We start from the raw sequence: 12,100 nt of genomic DNA, 5'->3' as shown, positions 1-12,100 counted from the left end.
GCCAGTACACTCTTCTCCGTCTCCTCACTGTGGGTTGTCTGGCACCATCTGCATTGTCACCACCCTCAGCAAGTCGCCTATGTCTCATTATGACAGCTATGGCAGCCCCTAACATTTTTGCTCTGAGTTCAGCTTTTTCAGTTTTCACTTCTAATAACTTACTCCTGTCTTGCAGTGTCTCTCGAGAGAAACATCCTGCACTGCTGTTTGCAGAGTTTTAAGTGCTGGGCTACTATTCTTGCCTGTGTAATTGCCTGCTTCTAATTGTTTTCACCTGCTAGCTCCAGCAGTATTCCCTGCTAGCTTCCTACTAAATCTGTTGCTTCCTTTTTCCTCTCTGTTTCCTCAGGGAGGAGGCATGTGCAAACCAGCAGAAACATGCTCACAGTGGCTTACACGTGCACACACATGCTTACATGGTTTAGAATCTGCTTATTCGGATTAAAACGCATGCACACCCATGCAAACAGTGTTAAACATCTCCCAACACGCTCCCACATGCTCAGTCTGCCTTACACGTGCGCACACTGCCTTACTCGCGCTTCATGGCGCGCACACGTGCGCATGCACGCCCAGCAAGAAACTTTGGTGTAGGCAACAGTGTACACCTTCCATTTCTTGACTTTCTCATGCTTATCTAGTGGCACACCTCTTTCCATGATATCTGTCTGACATCTGTCATGTAACTCTGACCTCCAATGAACTGCATTTCTTTCTACCATTCCCCCCTGTGATGTCACCTATCTCCTACTCTGTTCCTCCCCTTCTGTAACTCTTACACTACTCAGACTGTGCTCATTTGCTGTGTGACAGTGGAATTCAGTATCCTAACACTCATTTGCATCAGATTGCCTACTAATGCTTAGTTACATCTCTTAGACTCAGCTTCCCCCCTTAGCAACCACTACACGGTGACCATGTTGGTTTTGGTCTGCTGGTCTCTGCATTGACATTCCATGTATTGCAAAAAACCCACATTTGTGGGTTTATAACCTTTGTTTTTATGTTTTATACAGCACAGCCCGTTTGCGCGGGGCTGCGCTGGGTTTAAAAAAATGATATTTTTAATATATTTGCATCAGGTTACCTTGCCAATGGCCACATATTTGGCCATTGGCATGCTGCCTGACACATATGCACCCTTTATTTGGAGCTGACATGGCTCTGTTGTGGTTTTTGCAGAAACATACTCAGTTGTCAACTGAGTACATTTCTGCAGCTAAAATGGCTCTTACACGGGCTGTTTTGGGCTTCCTGGATTGCTAATCATCCTCATTTGCATGCTATTCGGCTGCAAGTGAGGTGATTAGCTTATCCACGCCCACTCCGTGTAAGAGACGTTTTAGCTGGTCTCTTACACGGACTTTGGGCTGTTCCTGGATCGTGAAGGCTGCATGGAGTCTTACACTACTCTTAGACTCCGTGCAAGCCTTCGTGAACCTGCCCTATGTGTTTGTTGGTGTAGATGAATGCATGATGCAACAGCATGGATCAAGACAGAAAAAAGATTATTTCAGGCATGAGGAGAACCATATCCTCATGGCAGTCCTTTGGACATATGGTAAATGTCTTTTTGGAAAAGGGAAACCCAAACAGGCTGAGAGAGCAAAGGCCTAGAACCAAGTAGTTATGGATATAAATGCTGTTGGTGGAAGGAACAGCACATTGACAGTGCTAGACAAGGGACAATGATATGGTAAGATGTGCTAGAGCAAAGACAAAGCAGAATCGAATTGCTCATAGCAGTAATGAGGGAGACCTCATACAGTTATTCCTTTAATACCATATGAAAAAGAGGGTACAAGCCTCTGGCCTGGGGCCAGTGGCAATAACTATCAACTTTTTTGGGCCTTAAATAAAAATGAAATCATGTTTACATAAACCCTCATGCATTTGAAAATAACATTCGAAGTTTTAAAAAAAATGTATTGTTTAGGACCACTTAATAATAATTGTGATTTTACTAATCAAAGGTTTACCAGTTTGGATATTACACTTACAGTTGGTATGGTGAAGAGTCTCATGTGTGGTCTTTTAAGTGTTGGTCAGAGGAATTGTTGTCCTTCTCAGCAGAGTGAATGATCAAAGTAGGTAAATGATGTAGGTTGCTCAAAAAATCACCATAAGTCCTCAAGTAGGTAAAAAATTCTTTATTTGTCTTCTTCAAAAGGCAGATGAGAGCTGTGAGATCAATGATCAATAGTGCCAAGTTAGCTTACGTTTATGTGTAGGAAAGTGGGCATGTTGGTCATGGGCATGACAATGGTGATGCATCATATCCAGTCGGCTGAAACCTTACATTTATCCTCACCCATATGAGATTGCTTGAACATTAGAAGTATCGCAATATGTTAACTATACATTTGCAGCACAAACCATGTTAGTGGAAATAAGGTGCAAGTCTGCATTGAGCCATATAGACAAATTAGTATATATGTCTGTGAAATTATCATTTCAAAATTAAGCACCATTCGCTGTTCCAGATATATTCATTAATTCTCACTTTGTAAAAGACCATGAGTGAGGTGATCTCTGTATTACATAGATCCAATGATTTAGATGGGACATGCCTTTTAGGGTAATCGAGAGGGGGACCTTTCATTAGAAATAGTTAATTAAAGAAGGGTGATTGTGGAATTCTTAATTTGTAATAGGCTTTTGCTAACAAAATGCTAATGAAAAGTTAATAGCTGAAAGGAATTCTATAAACATGTATATTTTTAGTCTGGCCAAGTGGGTATTGTATTGCATTTGTACAGTATTTTTTTTTAATATACTGTTTTTTTTTTGAGGATAGGTTATTTTGATTTTGTTGGCATACCACATAGTTGGCAATTTCTGTGCTATGTTAGGATGTGGGATAAAACTTGCAGCCTTATTCAGATGGAAATTGTATTTTTTAAAAATATATTCAGTGTACAATGCTAGATGTTTATTATTTTTAGTTTTAATGGTAAGAGAAAAAGGTCCACACATGCTAAGTGAAGACAGTATGGGTTAACATGTAGTTGAGATCTAAGCTGAACCGACTTAAAACAGTTAGATATAGAGTTAGAAAGCAGCAGTCAAGTTTTGTGCAGACTATGTTAACCTTTGCTTTGGTCAGCAATAAGGGTTGGGAAGGTTAAGTAGCATGGGTGTGGGAGGGCTGAGTCATGGTGCTTGGAGGATTATCATCTTGGTTGTAAACAAAGGGACAGCCATTAGGTGGGGATTCCTGCCATTATTCTGGGAATCCCTAGAGATACAAGGGGGGAACAGACCATGGGTTGAGGTCATCAAGCAGACACCCTGCCTCAAATAAGTAGTAGAGATTTTACACATTAAATGTGAGCTTAAATCAAACTAAGAGCTGTCAAAAATTAGACAAGACAAGCGCCGAGGTGCCTAATCACATCAGGTCTCCATGGCAAAGCAGGAGGTTAAGCTATATCCCTACCTCACTTATGGACAATCATTCATGAAAATTTTAAAATTATATAACTTATATCAACAGGGTGGAAAAAAATCAAGAGGGGGGTGTCCTTGTAGGTGTGCTATTCCAGCAGAAGGTATGTTTAGTTTTGAGAGAGAGTTCAAAAGTAGTGGCAGTCCAGGGGTGGGGAGTCATTGGTGGCTCGGAATCATTGGCATGGCTAATCTTCTTGGTTAGGGGGACGCAGTTCTGGAAATTAATGCTTACTTAAAATGTAAATAAAGCAGGTGTTTAGACTTTAAGTATCTCTTGATGTGAATGCCAAGCCAATGCTTGACAAATTGCACCATATTACTATTGCATTATAATATTCTGGGAGGAAATACCTCTAGTCGGAAAGCACAGATTAGTGTATAATCACTTCTAAGTCAATTTCCTAAGATAATTAGGGGAAAGGGTTGGTTGCCATAACAGAGATTACTACTGCTTGAAGTTAAATGAATTGTAGAGTTCATGCTGACCAAGTTAGCATTCATCTATACATATCAGAACCTCCCATTCGAGATCTCATCATGCAGCAGTATGACAATCACCTACATCTAGTAGTTCACATCATTGTAACAAGTCAGCATTCATCTACACATAGCAGAACCTCCCATTCAAGATCTCATCATGCAGCAGTATGATGATCACCTACATCCAGTAGTTCACGTCATTGTAACAAGTCAGCATTCATCTACACATAGCAGAACCTCCCATTCGAGATCTCATCATGCAGCAGTATGACGATCACCTACATCCAGTAGTTCACGTCATTGTAGCAAGTCAGCATTCATCTACACATAGCAGAACCTCCCATTCGAGATCTCATCATGCAGCACTGTGACAATCACCTACATCCAGTAGTTCACGTCATTGTAACAAGTCAGCATTCATCTACACATAGCAGAACCTCCCATTCGAGATCTCATCATGCAGCAGTATGATGATCACCTACATCCAGTAGTTCACGTCATTGTAGCGAGTCAGCATTAAGCTCACATGACAGCCCCTCCTTAAGATCACATGCACCTTCACCCATCCTATCCTTAGGAGACGTTGTATATGATACATTTGACCTTGACCTACTGTGACACAGACTAGACATTTCGGGTACTTTAAAATATGGAATGTTTCACTTCACTGCCATGCCTTTCAGTACACTGATGTTACTGTTTAACTTCAAAGGCAATGTAGACAAAAGAAAAAATATATATATAACTGCAAGATATGGAAACTAAATGAATTTGTCTGTGTCCAACATAACCAGTATTGATGCTCTCCATGTGCATGTATTTAATTTGATTAATGATAATGCTTGCAATAAATAAAAATAATCTGGAAAGATAGGTCCAGGAGATGACATGCAAATTGTACTGTTTAAAACCATTAAGGGCCCATTATTTAACAAGAGTTTCAGTTCAGTAATGTACCTACAGCATACTAAGAAAAATAAACACTACAAAGAGGATAACTCACACCTGAAACAAATACATAACATGAGTCCTGCCATCAACACCAGCATTGTCGCTACTTCACCCTCAGCACTGCACGTTGATGATTGCTATATATGAGGACCCAAGCTGGTATGTATGACATAAATTAATCTGATGTGCAGTACTTTAATGGAGAACAGTATATCATTTTAATGTGTCACAGATAAAACTGAAGAAACATTGCATAATTAAAAAAAAACATGTTATACATTTTCCATTCCTATGCAAGTTATGAGCTCATGGTAAATGTAAGTTTAGAGATTGTAATATATACAATTTTGTGAAATTCAGTCGCCTACATAAATAACACTTTGCAATAAAGTACCACTTCTGCAAACTCAGTACCTGTATACTTAACTAAGCAAAATATATTCAAACTACTAAACAAATGTAAATAGTCATCACATGATGGCATTTGAAATTACTGAACAGGTGTCAATTCTCAGTCAGGCATAGCTTTTATAAACAGTTATATTATTACCTGTACTGTAAAAATGTATACATATATATATATATATATATATATATATATATATATATATATATATATATATATATATATATATATATATATATATATATATATATATATGGGTCTACTTACATAGAAAAGTGACAGCACATGCACTACACAGCATAGTCCACATATGCCACACCAACAACTCAGTTATACACCACATGTACTGGGAGCACAGTGACATCATGGTCACATTACACACAACAACATATCCACTAACCTTAACCTAAACCCTAACCCTAACGTCCGACACTACGCAGACACTTACCCAACCCACACCCTAACCCTAACTCACTTAACACACCCCTAAACCTCAACACCGTCACTATTGCACACTACCCTACCTGCACCCTAACCCTAACTCACTTAACCCACCCTAAAACATTCAGCCCGTCACTATCGCACACTCACTCCCGCATTCTAACCCTGACACACTTAACACTTCCCTACACTGCTCTCGTCACTTCCACACACTTACCTCACTGGAACCCTTAGTCCGACACCACCGCACACTCACCTTTTCCACACCCTAACCTAAAATCCCTCACTATCGTACACTTACCTGTCCACTCCCCAATCCTAAATCTTTCATTTTCAAGACTTACCGCTACCACACGCTGCCGTTGTCAGTCTCTCAGCTGTCGGGATATCGCGTTTTCAGTAACCTACCTGTTCGGTCGGTCGTTCCATCTCGGTCTTCCGGTGTGGCGACGGGCTCGGGTCTATGAAAGTAGACCCATATATATACATATATATATATATATATATATATATATAAAATGAAGAGGGACTGTCTGATGAAAAGTGACAGAAGACCATGCACTACACAGCATAGTCCACATATGCCACTGCATGAATCAGTTATACTCTACATGTACTGGGAGCTTCAGTGACATCATGGTCACTTAGCCACCAGATGAGCACATGATCATATTATGCAGAATGCAAGAGGCAATGATTATCCTCCACACAGTATCCGGGTCACACTGAAGGGCACCCCAAGACTCATCCAGGCAATTGAAAAAGGCTTTTAACAGGCCCAAAGCTCTCTTGATGACAATACATGCATGGAAAACTCTTTCTTAAAATTCTCTTCTACACTTCCCACTGGATTTATCACAGGAGTCATAAGCCATGGCTTTAGAGAATAGCCTCCATTACCTGAATGGCAGAAGAAGAAAAAAAGAGAAATGGGAGGACATAACAGTGGAAGTGTTGTATTGTATTAAGCAATATAGTTTACTAAGAATAACTAATTAGATGATTAAATGTAACATTTCCACTTACCAACAAGATGACCACGGGGTATCATGCCTTGCAGGAAGAGTGGGAGAATATCCTAGTGTATCAGATACGGGAATTGTGTGCTGCACTGACACTTTGGTGATGCACCCCCATGCATCTCACACTACCTGGCAACTGATGGAATGGTAGCCCTTCCTATTCCAGTACTGCTCTAGTCCCCCGTGGACCTGATGGGGCTCTAATTACAACATGGGTGCCAACTATCACACAGAGTATCTCAGGAAAATGTGCCACCCCATAAAAAGCATTCAAAGTTCAGGCTTGATCTTAAGGTGACAATGGGAAATAAATGTACTGATCTAGCCATGCCAAGAGTATATCAAGGAATTGCTTAAGTATCCTAAGGCAAAACTTTGAGAAATACGCAAAGTGTCCCCAGTCAGTCCCTGGAAAGGAGAAGAATAGTAAGGACTATACATACCTTAGTATCCACGGGTGTAATAAGGCCACACATCCCCCTCCCCAGCTCCTGTCTGTGGACCACACATGCTCACTAAAGTCCTTCTTAAATCCCTGTACACTCGGAACCTCTCAAGGATTTCCTCATTATCAAAATTGTAATGAACAATTCTGTGTATATTTTTGCCTTCTTGGCCAGCAAGTATCCCTGGGTTAAAGTGGTTTTGGCTCGACCAAGACAAGTAGCTCACACCAAGAAATAGCTAAATCAGCATCAAGAGAGAGCATCTTATCAATTGCAAAGTAGATAGAAAAGATGTGATTCTGCCTTTTATAATTTATCTGTGGACGGTGCAGATATGCATCAAAATATGACTATGAATCACAAACAGGCAAGAAGAGGACTTATGAGCATAAGAACTTTTACATCACGTCTCATTAACATATCATTATTTCTTCATTTGAATACATTTATTTGAGGCTGCCACATGTAAGTGTTAATGGCCTCTATGAATCGTGGCAGAGTTCCACTTACATGGAAACAATACCAAGTGCCTTAATGCATTTTTGTAATGGCTATGAATACCACCCACATTCTTAAGAGGCATCACCAAATATGTGTTTTTATACAATTAAAATTGTTCTGTGTATTCTACATAACATACTCAGCTATGCCTTTTACAAAAAAGAAATGTGCTCAGAGTAGGATATTCTGTCAAGATTCTGGTCAACCAAAAATTATGAATAATAGTTTTGTATTCACTTATAGTTACAAAATATTTGCCTGTTTTTCCAGAGCTCTCTGTTTTCTCCATGGTAATGCTGTTCCTGTTATGTGTAGAGAAATACTTTCTCCTTTGCTGTACAGAAAAGAAGCATGTTTTAATGTTAGAAGCTAAAACCATTTTTAGAGTTAACATAAAAGCTGTTTGATCAATTTCACTTCCAGCTATTTACATTTGTCCTAGAAATGCTGCCAAGCCTCTGCAATTTCCACAGATATGAGTATGTTTACTTGGTTTGCTTGTCTTTTTTATTTAAATCTCCAAAAATTTGCAGCCACTTTCCAAACACATTTGTTCATTCAGCAAGCATATAAATGTATTTATGCATTTCATTATAGCATTATTATTTCTGAGTCAGAGCAATACAAATATTGTAGAAATCCTGCAGAATTTAAATATTTTCTTTACTTTCTGGCACACTGTATCTTTTTCCCATGTCATTTAATATCACAAATATAGTTTATGTAAAAGCTGTATTAGTGTCTCACATAAAGAGATAAGGGAGAAGTCCTTTAGTGATTCTGGGTAAGCTCTAACAAGTGAAACAACAATGTATTGCTAAGGATTTTACCTTTAATGGACTTCTAGCAAGTAATAAACATTAACTCAGAAATACATGAATAAACAGCTCTGAAGCAAGTTAAACATTTATTATTCAACCTTAAAATCTTATGATTATAAAGAAGAATGAAACTAAAACCATTATGCCAATTTATAATAAACCTATTTTTCCAGACATCCCCTTATATTAGAAAATATAATATCTGCAGCTATTTGCTACTTGATCTAAAAATGTAATTGTTTGCTAATGGTACTGATTTTGTTTATTTTATCAGTATGCTATGTAGCATTTTCTATATGCACTGCAAGTCCCCCCACCTCCATTTGAGTAATTTGTAGTCACTAATCCCACTATCCTTTATTGCCTGCAATGAAATCCAGGTTTTGCATTTTTATACTTTTTGTAAATCTATAAGATCTTCTTTTGGCTTTTCCTGGTTAGGGGTCACCACAGTGGAACTCCGGTCCGCTAATGATTGGCAGTAGATTTTTACAGTGCCACGGTGCCAGCCCGATGCCCAACCTTCAACGAAGGCACGCCCATTCACGCATGTCTTTCAAACACCACTCCACTATGGGGAGGACATACAGACGCCACATAGAAGGTGCTCCAGCTGAGAATTGAAAGGGAGAACCTCTTGCTGTGAGGCAAAAATGCTACTGCTGCACCACTGCGGCTTGACAAATGGATTACCATATGTCATTGGTCAGTCCTGATGCATTTTAAAATTAGGGGTGTGGGGTTACTCCATTTGTCCTTTTGATTATATTAATTTAAGTAATGCTGCATTAGGGATTTAATTTCATGGGTTACTACAAGCAAAAGTAATCTATCTTCTTAGATTTTATATATGTGAATTATAACACAATATGCAATTTGCTTAACCATAACAGATTGAGTACTTAACACACCTAGTAACACTGCACAGGATCCCGTGAATAAAGTCTTTAAGGTCATTGATTGTTGTATTCAAAAATGTTTTACAAAATAAGAGTAATACTTGAAATTTAGAAGTAAGCCTTTTGAAGGAATAAAAACACCAACCAATGCGTAATTCTAAGAAGAGCTACTACAGAAATTTTAAAAAGAACTTTAACCATAGAACAAGTCTGTGTTAATGCTCCTAGGAATCATCAAATCATATTTAACCTCTCACCTAAGGCTGATGGCTGTAATAAAGTATTCTTAATCCACCCACCCATCCACAACCCCTTTATCCCATTTTTTGCACATGAGGTTGGGGTGTCACTTCAACAGTAACAATCATCTAGAGCCAAGGATTTCATTGCTGGGTGGCTAGCCCTGCTGTGGTAGTTCATCCACACCACACATACACACACCTATGGCCACGTTAGAGTGTCCAATCTATCTACTGCATGTCTTTGGAATGTGAGAGGAAACTGGAGCACCTGGAGGAAATGCACATGAACAGAGGGAGGACATGCAGACTCCACACAAAAGGCACCCCAGTCGAGAATTGAACTGGGGAACCTCTTGCTATGAGGCAACAATGCAATCCACTGTGGCATTACATAAGAAAATAATGACACGGACAACATTCTATCAAATAAAAATAGCATGAACATCAACCAAAGTGAAACAGCTCATTTCTTATCACATAACGAATGTTTTTTTTAAAGTCATGGACAAAAGTTTCATATCAAGAAGAAGATGAAGTACTCTGTCTTACAAAAACCATAGAACTGAAAATGAAAATTTCTATGAGCCCAGTCAACATCTCTGTTGAGGAAGAGGGTTGAATTTCTTATAAAGAATCAAGTACGATATTTCAAAAGTATTTATAAATATGTTCAAAATGATGAGATATATAGCAGCGCTTTAGAACCAAGAAATTCTGGTTTTATACATAAAAGGTGAGCTATTGCAGATACAGATAATGAGAGAATAATGCATAACATGCTTTATTTGCAAGATTACTAAGGGCATCAGTATGAAACTAGACCTAAAAGATGTGTGTGAGCCAGATGTATTCCTCTTAAACAAGAACTAATTTAGATTTGTCAGATGCTGTCCTTGTTTATTTATTTTATTTATTTATGTATTTGATTGTTTGTTTGCTTGTTTATTTATGTATTCATGTATCTATCAACTAGGCAGGTAAACTGATTCAATGACTCTTTTTACCCATTACCTAATCCAAATTGGTCCACATAATTGAAACATGTGCAAGATAAAATAGATGCTTGATAACTAGATATATAATGCTTTTTGCATGAACATTATGTTTGCCTCTCTAAGAGAAGAAAAGAGTAAGACATAAGAGGTTACTTGTAATAACATTTCTGTTAATTCAAGATGTTTACTACAAATCCTACATGAGAAATTGAAAGTACAGTACACCACTTTCTAGAAAAATAATCCATTTTGTAATGTTGGACATAGTATGTTTACAGTAGCATGCAATAACTTCCATATTTGCATGTCAAGGGATAAGCAAATAAAAAAATAGCAAATTTCAGGCCTTAGTCTAAAATAATGTTGTGCAAGTATACAAGTATGACTACCCCTTGTCATCAAAGCAATTGTATGGGCACATCTTCATTAGGTCATTATGTAGTCTGTTTCGAAATGAGGTAACGCTGCAGTCCCAGGCCATACAGTACAGCTTAGGTTATTTTTAGCAAATGTTTTGTCCCCAGTACAAGGCTGAAGGTTAGCTTAAGAAGTTAGTGAGTCTCTTGCCCAGCTGATCACAATGATCATGTTATTACGCTGTAAGAATGTTTGGAGGAAAGAAATGGACAGTAACTGAAGAACAAGAATTTAATGGTTAAGGTGTTTAAATTAGATTGTATCTGTGGCAATTAACAGATAACCAGTTTGGCATAACCATGGAGACACACTAAATCAATAAACCTATGTATTTTGTTGATAGTGCAGGGTTGTAGTGTATTGTGAAACAATTGTCTTATAACTTTGAGTGTATGTTCTGATTTTGAAATGAAGGTATTTACACCAATGGCTCTTCTATTTTCTGTGTGACTATTCTTGGAACAGTTAATTTAGAGGAGATATTCTGGGTAATGGTTCTGTGCAGTAAGAATAATAAAATGGAAGGCAGCAAATACAAAGCAGAACAGTTTAATAACAGTCATTAAGCACTTTTGGCCCAGTATATAAAGGACTGCTTCAGAAGAAGAAGAAACAATGGAATGCATCATTATTGAATCTGTAAACAAGGACATAGGCAGTCTGCAAGCCCAGGATCCAAGCCAGTTTGGCCTTATTAAAGGCAGATCTTGCTTCCTGAACCTCGTTGGCTTCCTTGAACAGGTTACTGATGCATTAGACTCAGGGACATCACTTCACACAACTTACCTGGACCTGGCCAAAGGCTATGATACCATCCCACATTCTTGCATTTTCAACAAACTAATCAAAGTAAATGTAAAGCTGTATGTGACCTACTGGATAGCAAACTGGATAACTGACAGTAGTCATCTTTTAGACTGGGAAGCATCCTGGCTTTAAAAAGCATAATTACTGCTGATGTCCCTTAGGTATCAGTCTTAGGGCCATTTCTCTTTGGTATTTACTTCCCTGATGTCAAGGCATCTGCGG

The sequence above is a fragment of the Protopterus annectens genome, chromosome 3.part1 (genome assembly GCF_019279795.1).
Source record: "Protopterus annectens isolate FY-2018-M chromosome 3.part1, PAN1.0, whole genome shotgun sequence".
Taxonomy (NCBI): Eukaryota; Metazoa; Chordata; order Ceratodontiformes; family Protopteridae; genus Protopterus; species Protopterus annectens.
Note: the sequence above shows the minus strand (reverse complement) of the source record.